Raw genomic sequence first — 12,984 nt, 5'->3', positions numbered from 1 at the left:
AGCAAACCCAATGATGCCTCGTGATGGTCCCACTCTGAACTCCAAAACCATAGAGACTCCGAGTTATGTTAACGAACTTCATGCTTGTGGCCTTCCTATGCTTCTACTTTTGCTTGTGTGCTTTAAAAGCTTGAGAACTTGTGCTTGTGTTGTTGAGAACGTGTTATTGTTATGTATATTGTGGATGGTGATTTATGTCGAGTACACTTTACCAAGAGCAAAACTTCGCAAAGCTTGTGGAGTTTTAACTGGTTTTACCTCGTTTTTTGGGCACTCGGCAATTATACAGATTCTAGTAGTGAGTAAAACTGTCAGTTGCTGCAGAAGGAGATTACTAAAATAGAAGCTGGTAAACTAAAACCTTGCTGAACTGGAGGACCGTTTCGGTTATTGCTTAAGTTCTTGAAGAGATATAGAGATTGCATAGTATTCTAACATTGTAGTGATGACGTTCATCACCTCACATTTATCAAACAAAAGTGAGAACTCCTTGTTGGTGACACCGCGATCAATTCTTCATGGCAAGCTAAGTTGCACGGATACGGCGATACGGATACAGACACCACGATACGTCAATTCTTCAAAAGCGCACATACGAGGATACATTTGTATATGTATAATAAATACTAAAGTTATATAGAAAATAGTGATTATATGAAAATATGACAATTCAAGAACACTGACAAGGTGATAGAACACATGGAAAATGCACCATAAATATAATCCTGATTCTCTTGACCAGTTGAACTTCAATTTGAAGCTGCCGAAGAGTAGGATCAGCCACGTTTGGGCCAGGATGAGAAATAATGAGGCGAGAAAAAGGAGGGGGTTGTCGTGGACTCGTGGGTTTGGATATATAGGTTTCCTTGTGTCCACGGAGTACCACACGGATATCCCCAAAGTATCTTAATTAATAAATCTATTTGTATGAACAATAGAAAAATGGTTGATATGTTTTGAGTAGTACCTGAATGCATCCGAGTGTCCGAGTATCTGATTGTTGATACACCTGATATGGCAATTTCCAAAAGTATCTAGGTAACATAGAGAACAAGGTTTGCCATAAAAAAAGGTTACACACCAAAAGGAACATCATCTGGTTGGGGGATAACCACATCAATAAAATGTGAGTTAAAGCCTTTCAAAGACACTGAGACCGGCAGCAATCAGAAAAGCGCCAAACCTTCATTGAGGCCGACACAACTAACAACAAAAGAACTCAAGTTTTTTTCCTCACGTCGCCTCCCCCTAGGTAACGCCAGGGCCCCCCGAACCCTAGCGCCGTAGGCCTCCTCTCGCGCCTCCCTCTGCCGCCACTGCCGCTGGCGAGGGCCGCGGTGGCGGCGGGCCCGGCGCCGAAGGCACCTGGGCGGGTGGATGCGGCGAGATCTCATCTGAGGCGGTAGGGGCGGCCCTTCTCGTGGGATCCGAAGGCGGCGACTGGGGCGGCGATCCCTTGCCGTGCGGCGGTGGCCGAAGCGCCATAAGCTGGCGGAGCGACGGCCCTGAGATGGACGGCGGCGGTCGCAGTGCCCCATCCGACGAGGTGCCTGATCCGCGCGGAGATGGTGGCGGCGACGACTGCGGATCCAACGCCCCGATCGGATCCGCGCGGGGTGGCCTTCCGCTGACCGGCAGTGCGTGGAGCGACCGGTGAGGAGATGTCGGATCTCCGTCGATTTACAGACAGCAGCGTTCGTCTTCGTGGCGAGACTCCGCTCGGTTCCAACCAACCGCGAAATCGGGAAGACGTGGCTTCCGGTGAAAATCACGTCTGACTGCAGTCATGGCGGACGATGGCGGTGTCTCAGACGTCGTTCCCTTCTCGAGGCATCGTCGTTGCAGGTCATGTCAACCTGATCGGAAGGTTCCGGGGGAAACCCTAAATCTGGGTCTACCGGATCGGACGATGGCGATGTTTCGATGTCATTCTCCCTCCTGGGGGCATCGTTTTGGAGCAAGTGTTGGCTGGTGGGACAAGAGGAGGAGCGGTGTGGTATCTAACACGTCGACAACGGCGGGTCTCAGCGGCATGGAGCAGTGGGGTCTCGCCGGTGGGCGTGTGATGATGGACGAGCGCAGGATGGTGGCGTTGTCTAGCGTCGTGGTGGCGTCGATGGTAGCTAGACCGGGCAAGGTACATGCAACAGTACAGCACTAAAGATGGATTGGTGGTAGGTGGCTGCGGCGGCCTCATACCCAGCAGGCGTCCTGGTTGAGGAGTGCACCGGACTGGTGGGTGCCCCATACCCGGCAGGCGTCCTGGTTGGGACCTCAGGTCTTAGATGTTAGGTTTGGCTGCGAGGTATGTTTGGTATTAGGCCCAGACTATCAGCATCCCTTCATCAACTGGATAGGAGTAGCGACAGATGTTGCCTAGATGGTGGCTTTAATCTTACTTATGTATGACTTTATAATGTCTTGTGTGAATAATTAATAAAGTGGCTGCATGTATCGTCCAGATACAGATGCCGGTGGTCCTCCTCCATTTCTAAAAAAAGTTTTTTTTTCAAGAAGGACAAAAAAGTCAAGTAACCCAACCACCACATGAAATTCGAACCAATATCTTTGTTGTAGAAAGGAATATGAAGGAGGGGTGCTACATCTTCAGTAAGCAGCGAAGCTCTTTCACTGTCGAGCCCAACCTCATTGCGTCTGTGCCAGATCCATCGTCGCCGGATCCGGCGATCAATCTCGGAAAGTTCTTTGCATCTTGTTGGAGTCAATGTTATTCTCCTCCTCATCTTGCATCACTGCTTGGGAGGCATTGTTATTTGCCGTCAGGGTCCAAGCAAGCTGATTCGATGGCATATCAGAACCCACGCCAGCGGCAATATCCATGGATTTCTATTGTTCGCGTTTACGGTCAACATTGATCTCCACTCATTTTGGTCGGGGAAGAGTTCTTTTCATGCCCCCTCCGTAGGATCACATCCATGTTCCCTAGACGCGTGTCCCCTACCGCCATGCTTGTACGGGGAGGTGGCCTCACCATGCATATCAGACCCTCCACGGCCACATCTAGCAGTGTTCTGAGCTTGTGAAGCCCTGATGTCTGAGTTCCCTGATGTGTTTTCATCGGAGTCAAAGCCCTTAGAAGAGGATGCCGCACACAGTTTCACCGCCCAATAGACAGAACACTCCATGTGCAAGTCACAAAAACTAACATCACCCATATGGTTACCCGAAAGATTCGCGAGGTGTGTGCATGTCTCATTGAGCGAATCATAGACTTGTAGCGTCGGACTTGCTTTGTCATTAAGTAAGCAATAGCACATTAGCTTTGCACCATGATGCATCACCCTGAAAGGGGTCACTAGATCAATGGTTTGAGCCATCGGGATCACATACGCCTCGACCCAGGTGCCCTCGGCCAAATCAGACAGAAGCCATACGGTCGTGCAGGCAAGTATGGCCCCACGTCCCTCCGAGTGAACCATGCAAAGGGTGCCACTGAGCTCGACCATGCGGGTCTCCGAGTTGTGCTTTAGTAGCCTCACTGGGGCTTTGATGGACCTCTTCCATTGCTCGCTCTCGAGGGCGAGGCAGATGACATGGTCCTCCTCCACCTGGGGTACCGGCACCAACCCGTTAAGGATGCACATCACACCATCCAACGTGTAAAGGAAGTATATCACACCATCTATCGTGACCACAGAGTTCTGGCGATAGCCGACATGGTCTGCAATTGGGGGTGACTGCATCCGCCTCCAATCCTCCATCTTCCGGCGCCGTCTTCCAACGTGAGAACCTATCTTTTCTTTTCTTTTCTGAGGTAATTCCAACGTGAGAACATCGTAGAAAATATATTCAGGATGACTACATCGGCGTCCAATCCTCCATCTTCTATTGCTCATGCGGCGGACCACCTTGAGCTTGCCCGACGGGGCGGCGTAGCCGATACCAAAGGAAGTATAGAACGCTCCGCCGTCGCCCATCTCCGTGGAGGTCATGAGCACTTTCCCGGTGGCCAGATCGATCACGTTCAGGACGCGGCCGTCGCGGGTGGCGCGGATGGGGCCGCCGGGGCCGGAGGTGATGGTCCAGAGGTCGCCCACGCCCTTGATCACCCTCGCGACGCTGCCGTCCGTTTCCAGCAGCAGCAGGTCCCGGAGCCCTCCGCTGGCTACGCCATGGAAGGAGTTGGCGACGATGAGGAGCTGCGGCTCAGTTCGGGCCTTGTGCGCCGCGACGAACGCGGGGTCGGAGATGAGCGCACGCCACTCCCTGGACACGCACAGGAACCGGCACGCCGATTTCACCGGCGTCCAGGAGAGTATCTCGGAGACGACGTCGTTCGGTAGCGATGTCAGCATGGTCGATCGGTGGCCGGACAGAACCACCCGTGAGTCGTTGCGAACGATCGCTCGTGTAGCTAGGTTTTTTTTTTCCATGGTGTAGGTGTAGCTAGGTATTTAATCAAGCTGATCGAGCGCACACATAGACCACCAGAAGGATTCAAATCGTATTGGCATGTACGATCGTATTGTATAAGGAAAGGGAAACGTTTCCTACAGTGCGCCGGCCGAGCGTTTCGGCCGGTCGCGAGCGAGTCGGGACGCGTGGAATCGGATCGTGCTGGATCCTTTTACGCACGGGGTGCCACGACCACGGCCCACGTGGGCTGGCTGGCCCACGCCTGCGTCCCGCTAGCCTTATCCTCTCACGCGGGTGTCTCTGCTTTCTCCGTCTCTCGATCCCATCTCTTCTTTTGGACGTCGATAAGTGCCACACGTGTGGACGTTAGGAAGACTGTCCACATATTTTGTGTGGTGTATAAGAGGAACAGCCCACACATTTACGTGTGGGCAAAACAAGTAATGCACACACATCTTTTTTTCCCTCCCGATCCCTCTCACACGCGTGCGTGGACGAAGTAGATAACGCCCACACGTTCCGTATGTCAGGCCTCGTTCCTCGTGGTCCCGCACGCCACGCGTGACAGTCACTGCGCGCCCGCAGTTGCCATGATCCAGACCCTCGTCCATGTCCATTTAACTGCAGTTGCCATGTCGCTAAACTACGGTTGCCATGTCGGACAACTGTAGTTGTCATGGTTGCTCAACTGCAGTTGCCATGTATGATCTGGTCTACTGTAGTTGCCATGATTTCAAAATTTTAGGAGTTGCCACATATTAACACTAGGCAGTTGAGAGAGTTGACATGTGTTCACAAGCATGCTAGCGCAGTTGCCATGTAAAAAGGAAGAGTTGCCATCTTCTTACGTGCACGTTAGGACAGTTGCTATGTGTCATGCAAAAACACATGGCAACTCGGTAAAGAGAGAGTTGCCATCTGCTTACGTGCACACTAGGCAGTTGTCGTGTACCCTACAAAACACATGGCAACTCGGGTAAAAAGAGAGTTGCCACCTGCTTATAAAGCACACTAGGGCAGTTGCAATGTGCGCTGCAAAACCTATGGCAACTAGCAGCTTGGGTCTGGGAAAGGAGACGGGCGTGTGGGCGAGATGGCAAATGCCCACATACTAGCCCTTGTGCGTGCGTGGAAAGTGGCGTGTGGGAAAACTGTTGAAGGCCCACACACCAGCCCCTCCCATGTGGTCAAACGGTTGTGTGGGCGACCGGGTGAACGCCCACACACCAGGCCAGTCCTACGTGGCACTAGAAACATGCCAAGATTCGTGCGCTCACGAACGGACGCGGATCCACGCGTGTGGGCGAGATGCAAACGCCCACACGTGTGGGCGTTAACATTTCCGCTTCTTTTTGCTTCATGGCGACGGCGAGCCGCGGCGACCTCGGTGATGTGCGATGGAGGCGAGGCGATGTGCGATGGGGGAGCCACCACGCATCTGGTTGCAGCCGCAGCTCTAGCGAGCTCCGCCATGGCCGTTGACGCCGCGTGTTGGAATCAACGCCCACCCATGCTGGAACCAGCCACCATGGTTGCTGGAACCGGCATCAATTTTTGCTACAATCGCTGAGTTTTTTTTGCTGGAACCGGCATCCCGTACAGACTCTTCTCGTCCAGTCATTCATCTTCTTTCTCATCCCCTACCTTCAGCGAGCGGTCAAAGCAAGCCGCCGAAGAAATCACCTCCGCTTCCTCCCACAGAACCCATGCATCTCCGATGCCTTGCAACTCCGGTGACCCTCGACTGGACGGTGGCGGAGGCATTGCAGAACCTGCTGCACGCGCTCATGCTACAACCGCTAACCAAAAAGCTTCAAACGAGATGAAAAAAGCTTCAACCAGATATATGAAAAGCTGCAGGCAGTCATTGCCATGGCGGAATGCTACAACCGTTGACATAAAATGCTACAACCCTTGATGAAAAAAGCTTCAACTGAAACGATAGAGAAAGCATTAATTAAGACTGCTACAAAAAAAATAGTTGCAACCGTTGATAGAAAAGTTTCGATCGTAGACGAAAAAAGCTACAACCATTGAAAGAGAAAGCTACAACCATACACTGCATAATCAAAAAAGTTGCATCCATTGTAGAGAAAGCTTCAATCGTATGTGTGAAAAGCTTCAACTGGCGTGTGTTGCCACCGGAGCTGCAATCACAGTTGATGGCCTGGTAGCCATAGTCGACGCAATTTCGTGCAGCGATGAGCATCAACGGCGAGCCGCGGCGGCGGAGCTACAACCGGGGAGAGCTACAAGTGTCGCTGCTGCAAGCTGCAACCGCAGATGTAGTTGTTTCATGCGTCGCAGCGAAGATGAGGACGAGCGGCGAGGGTTGGAAGCGGCGGCGAGGGTGGGACCAGCGACGGGGATGGCCGGTGAGGGTGTGGACCGGCGACGAGGACGGCTACCGGAAGGGATAGGAGGCGCGGCGCCGCGCAGCCCGAGCGAGGGGGTCGAGCCCGAGGAAGAAGAAGCTGGGGCGATTTTTATTTTTATTTTGCTCCAGATCCAACCGCTGCGTGGCTCAAATCGAGCGGCTAGGGCTGGACCGTCCGAAGTTTTCGGCCGGTGCGCCGGCGCCTAGCGGTGCCCATACTAAAACTATAATCCCACTACTGGTTTTGGCACAATTTGGAAAGGTATTTGAAGGTAAATCTCACATATTGGAAACCAAACTTATTTCTCGCTTATAGCAGACCTAGCATGTTCTCCACGAGAGCTATGTCTCACATTAAGCAAGACTGAAGGTTATCTCTCGTCGAGCGAGAATAGTATCAGGCCCGCACAAACATTAAAACCAGGAAGAAATGGGGGGCGCCAAGGGATCAATCCCTGCTCTCCCGGCTGACCACGCGTGTTGGTAGCCACTCGGCTTGCCAATCGTTTTGTGATTAGCTAATTCGGTGCGACATAATTTAGGCGAAACGAGCTGTTTTTTCACTGGGTTTTCCCAGGCTTTTCTATTTTCCATGCTTTTTCATCGGTTTTCTTTCTTTCCCGGTTATATTGTTTTTATTTGTTTATTTTCTCATTTGCATTGGCTTTTGTGCTTTTCTTTCTTTCTTGCATTTTTATTAATTTCCGTCCTGGTGTTCATCAGTTTTCATTTGTTTTGCATTTCTTCCTACTTTTTTATTTTATTTTGTTTATTATTTCTTTAATTTTTTGTTCTCTTTTGTCTAAATTTTTTTATATGTCGACAACATTTTACGAATACACATTAAACACTTTTCTAAATAAATTTAACTTTTTTAATACATGGAAAACATTTTTCTCTAATACACATTTGTAACATTTTTAAATGCTTGATTACCATTTTTCCAATAAAAGAATAAAAAAATTTGAATACTTGGTCAACATTTTTCCTATACACAGTTTTAACTCTTTTCAAATGCTTGATCAATAATTTTCCAATAAAAAGATTTAACTTTTTTAATACATGTCAAAAAAATCTATACGCATTTAAATTTTTTGAAACACTAGATTAACATTATTCAAAATCTTGTTCAATTTTTTTTCCAAATGCTTGATTAACATTACTATATACATGATCAAATTTTTTAAAATAAAATTTAGTACATGTTCAACATTTTTTCTATACACATTTAATAATTGTCAAATCCCTGTCTAACATTTTTCAAATACTTGTTCAATTAAAAAAATCTCGATTAACATTTTTACATACATGATTTAAAAAATATAATTTTTTTAATGCATGATCAACAATTTTTCAATACACATTCAACAATTTCCGAATTCTTGATTAACATTTTTTTAATACTTGTTCAACATTTTCTGAATGGTTAATTAAAATTCTTTAAATACTTTTTCAATATTTTAAAATACTTGTTCAACCTTTTTCAAATATTTGTTTGAACTTTTCTAAATGCTTGATTAACATGTTTTTATATATTTGTTCAACATTTTTCAATTAGTTGTTCAACATTTTTCAAATGTTTTTGTAGAGCGATTTTTGTAGTATATATATTTAGAATACTTTAAAGTATTAAAACTAGTGCAAAAATAAATAAATAAACGAAAACAGAAAACGTAAAAAAACAGAAAACAGGCTGTGGCCTCCTGCGCGTGTGGCTGGGCCCACTTCGCTCGCCCCGAGTCATATGTTAGTCGCGCTAAAGCCGAGATTTTTGTTTTTTAAGGATTCGCTCAAGGCGAGATATAGGGGCGCAACATGCTCTCGCCTAAACCTCCTACGAAAATGAGTCGGCCCAGGCGCGTGGGTGACACGGCCTCGTTTTTGTTCATGTTTTCTGTTTTCGTTTCTTTTTTCTTACCTTTTTACTTTCGTTTATACCTTCAAATATTCAAAAATATATTGCAAGACACACTTTAGATGAAATACTTCCAAATTTTGTTAACTGACGATTTGAAAAATGTTAAATTTGTATAAAGAAAATGATACTAATTTATACAAAAAATATACATAAAGAATATACAATGTGTGGATAGAGTAGATCATGTATTTTAAAACATATTCAACAAGTATTAGAAAATTGTTAATCAAGCATTTGAAAAAAAAAGTGTATAGAAAAAATGTTGACCATGCATTCATAAAATGTCAAACTTGTATTTCAAAACTTAAATCAAGCATTTAAAAAACTTAAAAGGTGCATATGAAAAAATGTTGACCATGTATTTTAAAAATATTAAAAATGTGAAAAAAAATCAACCATTTATTAAAAAAATTAACCAAGCATTTGAAAAATGGTAAAATGTGTATGCAGAACATGTTTCACTACAGGAATCAGCTACTTTGCCATCAGCCACGGCGGACGGCAAAGGCACGGATGGCGGACGGCAAAGGTCTTTGCCGTCCGCCGCAGACGGCAAAAGTGGACGGCAACGTACGGGACGGCAAAGAGCTACATTGCCGTCCGCTTCGGGCGGCTGGCGGCAAAGGGTCATTTGCCATCAGCTCCGACGGCAAAGAATACTGATGGCAATAATTGCGCTGTTACTCCGTTAGGTGGTTAACGGCAAGCCTTTGCCGTCGGCCGCTGAAGGCAAGCCTTTGCCGTCCGCCGCTGTAGGCAAAGTTTTTTTTCTCTTTGCCGTCAGCCACTGTTGGCAAACTGACCAAATAGGTCAGCCTCCCAGGAAGCACAGTTGCCTGCCACGTGGCCTCTTTGCCGTCCGCTGCTGATGGCAAAGAGACCTTTGCCGTCGGTGACTGACGGCAAAGAGCCTGCATATTGGCTCTTTTTTCTGTTTTTTTAAATCCAACTATTTTCACAGCAAATATATATGACATATATAGATATATTTCATAGAGCTATTTAACAGCACATAAGTTTCATCGTACATACATATATAGTTCCATCCACTCATACATAGCAAGTTCCATCAAGATAGCAAAGTTGCACATACATATTACAGTGCAAAGTTTCATCAAGATAGCAAGTTCCATCGTAGCAAGCTAGAAGAATACTAGAAGAGAATGAAATTAAAAACAAGCACTCCATCATAGCAAGCTAGCTTCCGAGAAGTGAATGAAATCTGCAAAATGGCAAATAAGAAAGTTAGGAAAAGGTGACTAGAAGAAGAAGACTAGAAGAAGAAGGACGTCATCATTTGTGAGGTAACTTAGGTGAAATGGATCGTTTATGAGCTAACTTAGGTAAAATGCATCATTTTAGAGCTAATGTCGGTAAAATGGATCGTTTATGAGCTAACTAAGCTAATTATGCTGTTTTTTACATAAGTAAGGTAAGTACATGTCATTATTGAGCAAACCTAGTTAACTAAGCATATTATAATTAACTTAGGTCATTTTGGAGGAAACAAAGCTAAGTATAGATCATTTTAGAGCTAACTTAGGTAAAATGGTTGGTTTTGGAGGTCAGTAAGCTTATTAAGTCATTTTGCAGTAAAAGAAGCTACGTCTAGGTCATTAAGGTAAGCATATTGGATGAAATAAAGCTAAGTCTAGGTCTTTATGCATTTGTTAAGCAAAAAACTAGAGAAACTTACCTTGATCATGGAGGTGTGGGAGCGGGCTGGCTCAGGCCACTAGCTGGAGAAGGATCGTGTGATGCTTGTGTGGAGTAACGCTGCACCAAAGATCATTTTCAATGTTTCGTTAGCATGATGACACTCAAATGTTAAGACTAGCAAGTAACGTCCATTCAAATTAAACTCACCGTGGTCTTAGGAGCAATCTCTGGATCAATGGCTATGGAGCCACGGGACCTCCCGCCACTAGATATCATCACCTGCTCTAGATTGTAGGGGATCTGGCTCGGGTTAAACTCCTCCCCTTTCCTCGCCTTCCCCTTGACTTGCTTGTAAGAGGAAGTGTGGGCCATGGCATACAGGTCGTACCCCTCTGGCACCTTATCCGTCTTATTGTAGCATGCCTGAAAGAGAGAAACAAAATAAATTAGTAATTAAAGGGCTCAAGCTAGCATGATGAATGAATTGCATTAATAATGAAGCAAACCACATTACCCAATTCTGCCCGAACTGATATAAGCTGGAGCTACCTTGATGGTGTGGCACACCTTCAATTTGGGCACGTTTGTCCTTGGCCTCAGTCGGCTCCCCTTCCATCTTTCAACACCTGCCATGACAAAGAGTAAACGAAATTAGTACAACATAAAAAAAATACCGACATGAATAATAATATGTATATCACTTAAGTGTATCATCATCAAGTACAACACAAAAAAATTGAATACCTGACACTACTAATAATCTCGATTAGTATCATCAATAAATGCATAATCATCATCATCACTATAATCAATGACGGGCTCATAGGGTTCAGTGGCATCAACATGTGGAAGGCCACCTTTACGTAATCGGTCAAGCATTGAGAGGTCGTCCGCAGCAGTAACCTCTTCTTGTTCCGGCTCTTCTTGTTCCTCCTCTGAAGTGATGTGGGATTCACTATCACTGTCTACTTCAATGTTTTGGGGTGAAGTATACCGGTTCTTGAAACGCTTTTTGGAAAGACGTGTCTCTTGGAAGAATTCTCCTTCATATGTGTCTGGGTTAATGTGAGGTTCATAATCCTCTTCCTTTGGGGGAGATAGTCTAGCACGTGGCGGCACTTCATAAACGACATCCCAACCTTTCAGATTTGGATTAGTTTGGCAGGCCCAGGGTAGATAAAATACTTTGGTCGCCTATTGAGCCATAATATAGACATCAGGAACATCTAAATGGGTGCTTTGATTGATTTCAACTAGCCCTATATGTTCATGAGTCCTTCTAGTCTCCTTCGGCTGAAACCAATAACATTTGAGGACTACGACATTCGGTGGGTTTTCACCATAGAATAGAAGTTCATAAATTGCTTCAACTCTCCCATAATACTCGGTACCTCCTTCGCCGATAGCAGATACACAACAATTTGTAGACTTTCGGTCGGCCATAGATAGCTCTTTGCCATAGGTACGAAAACGATACCCGTTCTGTAGATTGGGTTCATTTTCCCAAGCTATGCTCCGGATCTGACGCAAAATTTCGGCAGCACCTCCCCGCTGTTCTCCTGATACACGTCTCTGCAATAAACAGAGAGGATGTGTACCCGGAGAATAACAGGGGAGGCACTGACGAAATTTATGCGTCGGATTCGGAGCAAAGCATATGGGAAAACGAACTCAATCTACACATACTCGGGCTGTCCTTGGATAGCGTTGGACAATTCGAAAGAATCAAGGTTATAAATATGCAAATGCATGCATATTTATAACTATGACGCTTTTGAATGGGTGACACATATTGGTTACGCATACTGATGATTCAAGACACATATATAGCTAGCTACCAAATTTGATGTCATTTGTGCAAATAATTAATGGGGGAGAAGGACATGTCATTTGTGCTGACCCACGAATGAAGGGGCAGAGCTCGTCAAACGCACGGCGAGGTCGTCGAACACCAAACCTCGCAGCGATGAAACAACTGCACATTTAAATCTACCCGATCAACACAATTATATATGATGTTTTTCATAACAAAATCGAAAAATATATGACCTAACTAATAATTCACAAATATATAACCCCGTCGGCCTCTGGAAGGCCAAAGAGCACCTTTTCGGGAGGTTTAGGGGGTTGGGGTGTCATGTCGGTGTCGGGGTGCTATTTCGGGGTCAAGGTGTCGTGTCGGGGTCGGGGTGTGGTGTCGTGGTCTGTGTGTCGGGGTGTGGTGTCGGGGTCGGGGTGTCGGGGTCAGGGTGTCGGGATCAGGTGTCGGGGTGTGGTGTCGGGGTCGAGGTGTCGGGGTCAGTGGTCGGGGTGTTTCCTTCTATCCTTCTTCTTCTTTCCTTCTCTTCTTCTTCTCCTTTTTTCTTCTTTCCTTTCTTCTTCTTCTTCTTCTATCCTTCTTCTTCTTTCCTTTCTTCTTCTTCTTCTTTTTTCACCTTTTTTCTACTTCTTTTACTTCTTTTCTTTTCTTCTATTCTTCTTCTTCTACTTCTTCTACTTCTTTTCTTCTTCTTCTTTTTCATCTTTTTTCTACTTCTTTTCTTTTCTTCTTTTTCATCTTTTTTCCACTTCTTCTTCTTTTCTTCTACATATTCTTTTTTCTAACACTAACACTAAATTTTCTTCTTTTCTAACACTAAATCTAACACTAACA

General features: G+C 45.8%; 1 pseudogene; it reads right to left on the bottom strand.

Annotated features, from left to right (window-relative positions):
* Positions 1-2,909: 2,909 nt before the first annotated feature.
* On the bottom strand, positions 2,910-3,938 carry LOC119320760 (annotated as a pseudogene).
* Positions 3,939-12,984: the final 9,046 nt, after the last annotated feature.

This window comes from Triticum dicoccoides, chromosome 6B (genome assembly GCF_002162155.2).
Source record: "Triticum dicoccoides isolate Atlit2015 ecotype Zavitan chromosome 6B, WEW_v2.0, whole genome shotgun sequence".
Classification (NCBI taxonomy): domain Eukaryota; kingdom Viridiplantae; phylum Streptophyta; class Magnoliopsida; order Poales; family Poaceae; genus Triticum; species Triticum dicoccoides.
This window is presented reverse-complemented; position numbering and strand designations above follow the sequence as displayed.